The sequence below is a fragment of the Eriocheir sinensis genome, chromosome 1, assembly GCF_024679095.1.
Source record: "Eriocheir sinensis breed Jianghai 21 chromosome 1, ASM2467909v1, whole genome shotgun sequence".
Taxonomy (NCBI): Eukaryota; Metazoa; Arthropoda; class Malacostraca; order Decapoda; family Varunidae; genus Eriocheir; species Eriocheir sinensis.
Window position 1 is genome coordinate 11,453,670 of NC_066509.1, and position 10,901 is coordinate 11,464,570.

Sequence of the window (10,901 nt, forward strand, 5' to 3'; positions counted from 1 at the left end):
GAAGAGCCTGTGTGAAGAAGCATATTTAAGATACGAGACATCTGTGACACAAAACTGAGCATTGAAGAGTATTAGATGTAATGAAGAGGGCGTAGAAGGTGCCGAAGACTGGTTAATGAGGTTGTCCAGTGTCACTTGTTTGTTTGTATTTCCGAGTATCTTTAATCTTTGGATGTTAAGTATATGGGTGAGGTGTGGGATTTGGGGGCATATGCCACAGCGATCATTGGCCCGTGAGCATGTGAACCCATCAACCCCGGAGGGAGACTTTTGGGTTACCATAGTTCTGTTCTCAAGGTAACTCATTTATCGCCCAACCCGAAAGAAAGGGTGGACAGGTGGGTGGGCTTTGCACAGATTTCCCAGGCCCGCGGGTAAAATTATTTTATTGATTGCAAAGGAAATCTTATTTTCATCATTGACAATGTTTGGGAATTGATATTAGATACTAGATTATGAAAAGAGTGAAATTAAATAGTGAAATTAGTCCAAATATTGTCAAATTGTCATTTGTATCCGGAAATTTAGTTGGTGGGGGTTTGTGAGGGAAGTAAGCGAAAGCTTGCATGATAAGAGAAAATTCTCAGTTATGTTTCAGGATAATTCATGATGTAAAACGGTATTTGATATTAGTTATCTCCGCCTGTGATCTGTATATATATAGTTCATGTAAATAATTCAGCATATAGGATTATAAGTTTTATTTTTAATTTGTCCTGCGAATCACCCATTGGGAGCCGTAAACTCGAATCTGCCATTAATTGATACCTGAAAGAGCGTCCGGAGACTTTGTATAGAAACCAGATAGGATTGGAAATTAAAAAAAAAAAAAAAATAAATAAAGTAATTTTAATCACTTGGGGAGTCCAACGAACTCTTAATACAAAACTGCTTAATAACCAGCGTCCTGCTAGTCTTCAAGTCTGACAAAACCTGTACAAGAACACCACTTCCGGCCGCCGTCAAATCCCGAAGGTAGAGACCCTGAAGGTGGACACAAGACGGGTCTGGACCGGCCGCAGCACTTCCCGGAGGGAGCCTGCGATGGAATTGGAAAACTTTAGTGATTTTCTTTTGTATGACATACATAAAAGCATGTTTACATTAAAAATAAAAAAATCCGAATAAATACGAACTTTACCTTTCCCATCGTTCTTCCAGAATACCCTCAGCCACAGTAAGAAAACTACACAAGAATAGTATGCGTCTGCAAGTATCTAGTAGGCCTATGAGGCAACTATAACCTCAATCCCAGTAAGAAAACACATGAACATTAGTTACTAGTCTGCAAGTACCTAGTAGGCCTTATTATACATGGTAACTCCTATAGGATCATCTATCCTCCTTGGTTAGCTTTTCTCTAAGCTATCTATCGTACTGGTTTAATTTTTTAATAGATCCATTATGCCCATGGCTGTAAAAATTATGTTCATTTCTTTATATCTTACATTTATGTCAATCTGTCGAATTCTTGGGAAAAGCCTTCGAGATTGACAATCAACCCTCTTCTCGTAAGTTAACAGACACCAATAACATTAGAATATACAACGCCCCTCTCATAACGTGCCATTTAATATATTATCACCTATATGAAAGGCAATTTTTTTTTTTAGCTTTAACTCCTTGCACCTTTCCCGCCTTTCCCGAGTACCATTTTATAGGCGTTAATTATCTTTGTATGGAAAGTTCCTCAACCAGTTACCTTTTGTCATCCTTCTCGGCACCCCAACATTTATATATATTATAGCAAGACCAGAACTCCTCTGCATTATCCGAGGTCTAATACAAGGCATAGCTTTAAAACTCCCAAAATCTATTGCTTCCCATCCGTGTAATTATAACTTTTTTCTGAAGTACAATCAAATGGAATTATTCTTAAAACCCTACCTCACTGGTTCTTAGGTAAGTGTTTACCTTTACAAATCTGCCTAAATCCCACTCACATCTAGACATTTAAAGAAAGGTGCAATGAATGGGGCTACTTATCCCTAGATTGAAAGTTCTAAGCCTCACAAAATTTATGCCCAACTGCCACTTCCCCACCAATTCATAACGCTCATTTTTTCTGCAATACACTAGCGTCTGAATCAGATTTAATAAAGTCTGCCAACATTAGTATCATATGCGAACTTGCATCTCTCATTTAAAGGTTCAAATCAATTTAGTATAATTTAAAAACAGTAGAATCTTAAAGGTCAATAATTCTTGATCCAGTCAGTCCTCAAAGTCAGGTCTGTGAGCCTTTGAAAATTTTGAACCACCATAGCTCTTGCCTTGTTAAACTAAATATTTGGTTTCTTATCTTCCGCCTTAATTACTTTAAATTAAGTTTGTAGATATGGTGTCAAATTAATAAGGTTTTAAGTAAATTTTCAATCTGAATTTTTTTTTTTACGAACTAAAACTTCTTTCCCCAATGATACGTCACCGAGGACCGTCCAGAGTCAGCAGAAGTGGCCACAAGGAACCGATCAGCACGCCACCTGCAACGAAGCTGTTATTAGGATTCGAATAAAGTTGAATTATTCGACAAGTGGAAGAGGGTGGGAAAGATTAAGCTCAGTTATTGTTCATCAATTCAAGTACAGAATTTGCCAACTAGGTTTCATAGGGATACAAGTTGTGAGGTGCTTAACAGAAAACTTACACATTTTGAAGTATATAAATCAATTGTGCTTATGGGAGGTTCAGAAACTTATTTTTGCGCGGTATTTTAGCTCCTTTGGTTCCAGATGCAGTTAAGTATGCAACGCCTCCAAGTTTGTAAGGTTACAAGATACCACTACAAGACAAATTTCAAAGCTAGTAAGAGATTTCTTATTACATTGAAAGGGGTTGGCTGAGTGGTCAGCATTTTCAGCAATTTTGAGACATGGCCGAGTGATGCAAGACTACTCCTTGTGCCGATTACCACCTGTAAACACGGGCTAGCAAAACTATCAAGAGGAGCTCTTCGGGGCAGCATGAGCTAGGCAAGAATTAAGTCACTAACACTTCCTTGCGCCACTACCGGGCTAATCCGACCAACGCCCCCACGAGGAAAGCCTCCCGGCGCTATAGGCAGAACTTACAAAAGTAACCATAAGGAATACCCGAAAAGAAATTCCATTAAATTAGTTATGACTCTCACCTACACTGCTTTGCAATGGCATATCGAATCGGGTCCTCGAAAATGACAAAACCAAAAGTTTCTCTTAAGAATTAACGTCCAAGATAGCGAGTGACAAAAAGAATTATCGCATTAATAAATCGGTTCGATAATAAAGAACCGATAATAAAGAACCGTGCGCCATATTTTCCTCGAACAATTAACGAACCGTGCGCCATATTTTCCTCGAACAATTACAAGTTGTGCAGTGAAAATCAGCTGGGCACCATTTTTACAAATACAAATTACCGCTGTGAATAGGGAAACAACTCACGGTCACGGAGAGTTAATACCTCCCAATGACCCGCTCCTTTCGACCACCGGCAAAGTTTTCACATTTTCAGGTTGACTTTTACAATTCTAGAGTATCACTAATTTAGAACACCAGGAAAATATAAAGAAAGCTGCGCCCTTAATCACTGCTTAAATCATATGAGCAAAACTTCGTAACATACGAAGCATCCGAGGCCCACTGAATGATGCTGGTTAATAGGTACGAAGCTGTTTATTGGTATACTCTTGAAAGTTATTGGTGGTATAAAAAAACAAAGATCAAGTAATGACTAAAGCTTATTTTAGAGTTAACAGAGCGAAACCAGAAAACTCAAATTTCGGAACAGATGAAGCCTGTTGAACGAGGGTGGTTGGGCCCGTTACAAGTCACTAAAACCTTACTTAACCCTAGAACACTAACCTTAGAAAAAGTCACACCACTACTAACCATGGGTACATCATACCCGATTTTGAGAAAAAAAAAAAAAAAATTAAATGTAAAGTTTTAATGGAATAAAGTTACATGAAGGGACTTCAAACTTTGTATCTTGACTTAACATTAAGAAGAACTGAAAAACGTATTGTTTTGGTATGAAAATCAGGTACTGAAAAATGTTACTAAAAAATAGGAAAAATGTTCAAAAAAGAATTTCAAAAAAAATTTCATAAAAAAATTTTCATGCGATGGCTTCCAAACTTCTTGTATGGCCTCCCAGGTCCTGTGATCCACTGCACAGGTGATCACTAAAAAAGTACGTAAACAATATCCTAGGGACATGTACAACACCCTGTATCACCAACCATGGGTATGCCGCACCCGAATGTAGGCCTACAACAAAGGTGAGCAGAGAGCGAGGAACAACGTGACCAACTTCCCTACACTGTCAAGCGCAAGTACATGAAGCCTACCTGAGGAGGTGGGTACCCACTCAGAGCACCGGAACCATACCTACAATGGCAATGACGTCATTCGCATGGGTACCTCATAACTTGCGGTTGGCGTTCTAGGGTTAAGATAAAATTTCTTAAAACATAATTTAAACAAAAGAAATATATATCTTACTACAATTAAGACCTGAGGAAAAATGGAAGGAAAAAAAGATGAGAAATTTTTTTTAAAATATATCCTCCAAGTTTAAAAAGTAAAGGCAAGCAAAAACGCGGCTTTACTGAGGCGAAAAGCTAAAAATAAACTTCCAGTTCTCGGCGCGAAGGACGCGAGAATCTACAATACAAAGAAGACACGAGTGTTTGCGTTGCACGAGGCCAGTGGTGAAGAAGAAGAAGAAGAAGAAGACGGTGAAGAAGAAAAAGATGATGATGATGAAGAAGAAGAAGAAAACAAAGACAGGAGGGATATACTCGTATACGTGTACTTGGACTTGGACTTAAGCACAGATTTCCATGTACTTGTACTTGGAGTTTAAAAATTCAATTGTACTTGTACCTAGTCCCAAAGTACTTGAAAAATACCAAGTACAAGCAAGTACACTCAAGTACATTGTTTTTAATCAAAAGTTATATACTGTTTATAGATTCTAGTGAACTTTGTGATGATACTATTAGGTAAATATGTACACTGAGTGTTATGATATTGTAGTGTAATATTATTATGTCATTAATATGTATATACGAAAACTACTAACTTTCGTGCTTTACGAATCTGTGACTGGAACGTTTTATCACATAAAGTACTTGTACTTAAGTACAATAACATGTACTTGGACTTGGACATAAGTACATACCAGAGTGACTGGACTTGTACTTGCACTTAAAAAAATATCCAGGTACTTGGACTTGGACTTAAGTACAGTCATATTAGCAGCGACTGTACTTGGCCAATACAGTCGCCTGCACTTGGACCCAACCCTGCTAGGTGTAGCAAGTGAAGGAAGATAAGCGTCTGGAACAAATACAGAAGCAAGATAAGAAAAAAAGGAGACAAGAAGAAGATAAATGCAGCAAGGCAGAAGGCATAGCCTGCTGCACAGTAAAAAAGAGGAGTAAGGGCTTACGGGTGGAGGTGAATAGGGTGAGGAAAGGGAGAGACTCAGGGGGTGAGGAGTCGGACTGAGGACCGGAAAGGAATGTGCGAGAACAAGGAACACAGAGGAACAAAAAGGGGCAAACAAATAACAACAGTGAAGCACAGCCACCCTCCTCCGCTGACATGCCACCATCACCTCCACCACCACCCATACCACCACCACAACCTCTCTGCAGACTACCACCACCACCACCACCACCACCACCCCCTTACCACCCCCACCAACACGGCGACCAACTCTGCCCCCCACCTCGACCACAACCACCTACTCTGCAACCGTCCAACACCACCATCACCTCTGCAACCTACCACCATCACCTCTGCCACCCACCACCACCACCTCTGCCACCCACCACCACCTCTGCGACCTACCACCATCACCTCTGCCACCCACCACCACCACCACCACCACCTCTGCGACCTACCACCACAACCATAACCTCTGTCACCTACCACCACCACCACGACCACCTCTGCCACCTTCCACCACCACCACCACCTCTGCGACCTACCTCCACAACCATCACCTTCACCACCTACCTATACAACCACCATCACCACTACCTTAACCTCTGCCTCCACCTTCGCTACCACCATTACGTTGACCTCTACCTCCTCCCCCCACCTTATCCCCCACCATCACTTTCCTTCTACCACCCACCTCCATCTTCACCTCTCTGCATCTACCACCACACTACCACCCCACCTATGCCATATATTTGACGTCCATCCTTGCCAATACGTTGAAAAGATATATAACTTAGAAGCAGTGAAAGAGGAGGAAGCCTGAAGCATCTGCTCCACCAAACATTTCCAGCAGCCAATACTCACAAAAATAGTCAAGCAAGAACGTTTGAAGTCCTCCACAGCAACCCAGTGCTGCTGCAGTTTTTTTCCAGGACGTGCGACACCAAAATATTTGAATTTAATAACTTTCCAATATTTATTTTACGACTGAATGGTTCTTTATGAATCATATACATTTTTTCATTCATTTCACAGTGCATGAACCTTTCCATGACTACATTATCTTCCATGGTTAAGAAACTAATACAAACAAATAAGTAAAAATAACATTCGTTTCTGGTGGCGCCGAATCGGTTTCTTTGTTCAAGGACAGAAACAGTTTTCAAGAACCATCCCACCTGACATACACCTTTAAGGAGAAAGACATGTGTAGAAAAAAAATACTTTTAAATATTCGAATACATGCCTACCTCTTGACTGAGGTAAATGATGGAAAAAGAAAACAACAATGAGCACGTGAAAATATAAAGAATTAGTAAACACTTTACACATTTACATTTAAAGGTGCGCAGGACGGCTTTGCTTCGTCTATATTGGCAGAGACATTTCCTTTGCTTCTGACCTGGATAGCTGGTTGAATGGCTGGCTGGCTGGCTGGTTGGCTCTGTCTGTTTGTCTGTCTGTCTGCCTGTCTGGCTGGCTGGCTGATTGACTGAGTAATTGAATCCAGCTTCTTTTATTGTTCGCCTAGATGAATAGCTGGATGGCTGCCAGTCTATCTACCATGTTGGTTTGTTTGGCTGACTGACTGACTGACTGACTAACTGAATGGCTGGCTGGCTGGCTGGCTGTTAATTGCTGACTGACTGGCTGGCTGCCTGGCCTGTTCTTAACCTTTCCGAGCACTTCCCTCCTTTCTATGTCAACCTTCCATGCCCTCCCTCACATCGTCTTTACCCTGCCGAACACAGTCATTCTTTCCATGCCAACCTTCCATGCCCTCCCTCACATCGTCTTCACCTTGCCGTGTCCTTCCCTTCTTTCCTTGCCAACCTTCCATGCCTTCCTTTGTCTCGTTCTCGCTTGTGATCCGCCAGAGCTCAGCAAGGCACCAGAGATAGGGAGAAAATTCGGTATATTTCACATCCTTTTCTTTGGTCTGCAGTCGGTCGACGGAAACACCATCTTTTTGATTAGATTACCCGGCGAGGTCAGGGTGTGCGTCGCTGTGCTCTTCATCCGCCGCTGCTTTCCGGGCGCTTCTCTCCCCGGAGGCGTCTTTACACCTTGTTAGCTCGGAAACTTTTTAATATGCAAATTAAATTCAGAAACGTGAGCTGTGTAGCGGTTGTGGTGCCCTGCTAATGTGAAGGCTTTTTTGTCTCTTCTTACTTAATCTAGATAGCGGAGAGAGAGAATGTATACGTATATCCTCTTTGGCTTGGCTTCCTAACGTGGTATTCATATAATTACAACCTTCACTCCGTTAATGAGATGCTGCTCCATTTATGATAATTTTAGGGATTCCTTCGATTGCTCTTGGCTTATCACATCTCCAATGCGCTGCCTCGTGCGTACCTGGCATCCCGCAGCGTGCCTTCATCCGAGCATTACCGGCGGTGCTACGCGCGGGTGATTTATCCAACCTCTAATTCAGGATAGGGTACGGAGGTAGTAAGTTAAGTAGACGTCTCTCTCTCTCTCTCTCTCTCTCTCTCTCTCTCTCTCTCTCTCTCTCTCTCACACACACACACACACACACACACACACACAGTCCCATTCCCACCATTATAAATATCATTAACACGTCAACCCTCCCTCCCCCCACCCCACCCCCTGAACTCGGCAACATTTTCTATACTATACTATACTCAGTTATTTTAACGTATTTTACTTGTCGATGTATATCTTTTTGTTTGTTTTCTGCATCATGACTTCACTTTCCTTGATAAAAAAAAACGTATATTATTATTATTATTATTATTATTATTATTATTATTATTATTATTATTATTATTATTATTATTATTATTACTATTATTGTTATTACTATTATTATTATTATTGTTATCGTTATTATTACTATTATCATTATCATTCCACGCGCACACACATACACACAAAAAAAGTAACATACATCTAACTTTTGTGAGTCAGAAACAACCTATATCTTCGTATGCACACATCAAGATTCTAAATATCAACTGAAGACTATGTGACAAGTCTCAAATGCATTCTCCATTAACCTAAACCGCCGGTGAAAAATATAGCTAAATTTCAATCATGTGCAATCTGTTGCTGGAGGGTTCCCCCATTCAATTACACACTCTCCCTTTATAAATGTATGGGGACACACACATTCTCTCTCTCTCTCTCTCTCTCTCTCTCTCTCTCTCTCTCTCTCTCTCTCTCTCTCTCTCTCTCTCTCTCTCTCTCTCTGCCATTTCTTGATTTCGTTATTTCCTGCGGTATTCCTGCGTTTCCGTGGTGAAGTGGTTTGGACGCCTGGCTACGAACCGGCGGGCCAGGGTTCGAATTCCAGCTCCGGCAGTAAGCACACATCCTACCTAGTAGCTGTTTATTCTCCCTTACGGGCTGGTCAATATAGGGGTACCCGGGGAAACCTGGGAAAGGTAAATGTGGTAAATGTAACACTGGTCCTGTGTCCCGGTGTAATGCATTATTTCCCGCTGCAATGTGCGAAGATCATCACCAAGGCCAAGTGCATCTAGAACGTATCCCCTCAGCTTTACATTTACTTTTTATCACATTTCGTAAAAGTTCGAGGTATCTGAATATGCTTAGACCATCCATATGTTATATTTCTTAGTCTGACTCTTCCTTTCATGAGAATAAGCGACACAGAAAAGGCAGGGACGCGACAACTTCATAATAAACGAATCTCTTTTAATATGAAGAGCGTGAGCAATGATCCAGAAAGACGTTAAAAAGACACGACGTGATGTAGTGAGTTTCTTTTCATATTCCTCAACGGCGCAAAAGAGACAAGGGCGTGAACAGAGTGCGAGTCATCTAATACGAAGAGTGAGGCGCTAGGGGAGGCACCCGTCGCTGTCTCTATTATTTACGGGACAATGGAGGAAAGAGAGGGGTCTGATGGGAGCGGGGAGGTGCCAGCAGATGAAATGGAAATGGATGGACGAGGAGGATAGGATGAGAAGGCACGAATATATAGAGGGGTGCAGCTGGTGTGAAATTGTAAAAAGGAGCAGCGGAGAGATGTGCCCAGTAAACTATGGCTACAGGAAACTAGAACGCAGGAGGCAGGAGTGAAGGAAGATCAGGACAAGGACGGCTTCATATAAATAAAAATAAAAATGAGAGATGAAAATTTCGTCCGCGAATATATTGTATTTTACGATGTTGTTTTTAAAGTTGATGTTTTGTGTTTGCTGTTGTGTGTGATGATGAGTAGTGATGTGAAGCTGTGTGTGTGTGTGTGTGTGTGTGTGTGTGTGTGTGTGTGTGTGTGTGTGTGTGTGTGTGTGTGAGAGAGAGAGAGAGAGAGAGAGAGAGAGAGAGAGAGAGAGAGAGAGAGAGGACAAGTAAAGTAATCCTATCGCGAAAAAAAAAACAAAGACACTGAAAGAAGCCCGTGCGGACATGTAACGAATGAGATACAATTAAGTTATTATTCCCTGAGACACACCTCGCACCAAGTCAGGCTCTCACCACACGAACATTTCCCCCACAAGAAGCCAAGAGCTCTCACTGAAAAGTTAGTCTGCTTCACCGCGCCTCTCACCGCTGGACTGATCACTCCCTTATCGTGGCTCATCCTTCACCCGCCCGTGACCAAGGTTTCAGCAGACAACGCGCGGAGGGGATGGAGATGAAGCTGGTTAGAGAGAGTCGTGACCGCGGCGCGCCCAGGGTGACGACGTGTGAGTTTATCAGAAACGTCAAATAGTTAGCAACGAACTAGTTAATTATGATACGTTGAAATGGAGTGTTAGCCGTGATTATTCGAAGGAAAAAAAAAGTAACAAAATACGTTAATATGTGATGGTAAAAAACGCGAATATTAAACTTTTCTGTGATTTTCTTAACTTTATCAGGAGCAGCCAATTGACGCTTTCTTGAATTCAGGTCCCTTAAGATCTCTTTCTTACCGTTCCCTTTTAACGCCCCTCCCTCCCATCCTCCCCTCCACATCCGCGGCCATGACTCAGCTCGGGAACGCTTTGCCCCGGCTGTCCGCTCCTTTGTGTGGGGGCCACAAGGAGGTCACACTCGGACTTCTGTACACGCAAGTCCGATTTACAGCCATCCCGTGCCGGCATGAATCACCTCGCCGCTGATATATTTGCGGTGCCCCTCCTGCCGCTTGCCGGACTCGACGCCCCATCCATCCCGCACCTGCCAGGAAGGGGTGGCAGGAAGGGCAGGGCGACATGGTAGGTTGGGCGTTGGGGTCCCTGGGGCTGGAGTGAAGGGGGCAGGCGGCTCGCCTGACGTGTTAGAAGTCTACTGCAATCAATTTTGGCCATCTCCTTCAAGTGTACCGCTGCAGGAGATGAACATTCTGCTATGTACGTATACAACTGTGTGTGTGTGTGTGTGTGTGTGTGTACACACACACACACACACATATATATATATATATATATATATATATATATATATATATATATATATATATATATATATATATATTGATATATA

At 42.0% G+C, this 10,901-nt stretch overlaps 2 long non-coding RNA genes across 2 annotated transcripts; both read right to left on the minus strand.

The window, feature by feature from the left end:
• Positions 1-835: 835 nt before the first annotated feature.
• Positions 836-3,821, minus strand: LOC126994418 (uncharacterized). Its single transcript, XR_007749126.1, has 2 exons — positions 2,429-3,821; positions 836-1,039 (listed from the first exon to the last, which is right to left on the minus strand). It is a non-coding gene; the product is annotated as an uncharacterized LOC126994418 (long non-coding RNA).
• On the minus strand, positions 1,624-2,164 carry LOC126994473 (uncharacterized). The gene is made up of 2 exons (XR_007749204.1): positions 2,077-2,164; positions 1,624-2,034 (listed from the first exon to the last, which is right to left on the minus strand). It is a non-coding gene; the product is annotated as an uncharacterized LOC126994473 (long non-coding RNA).
• Positions 3,822-10,901: the final 7,080 nt, after the last annotated feature.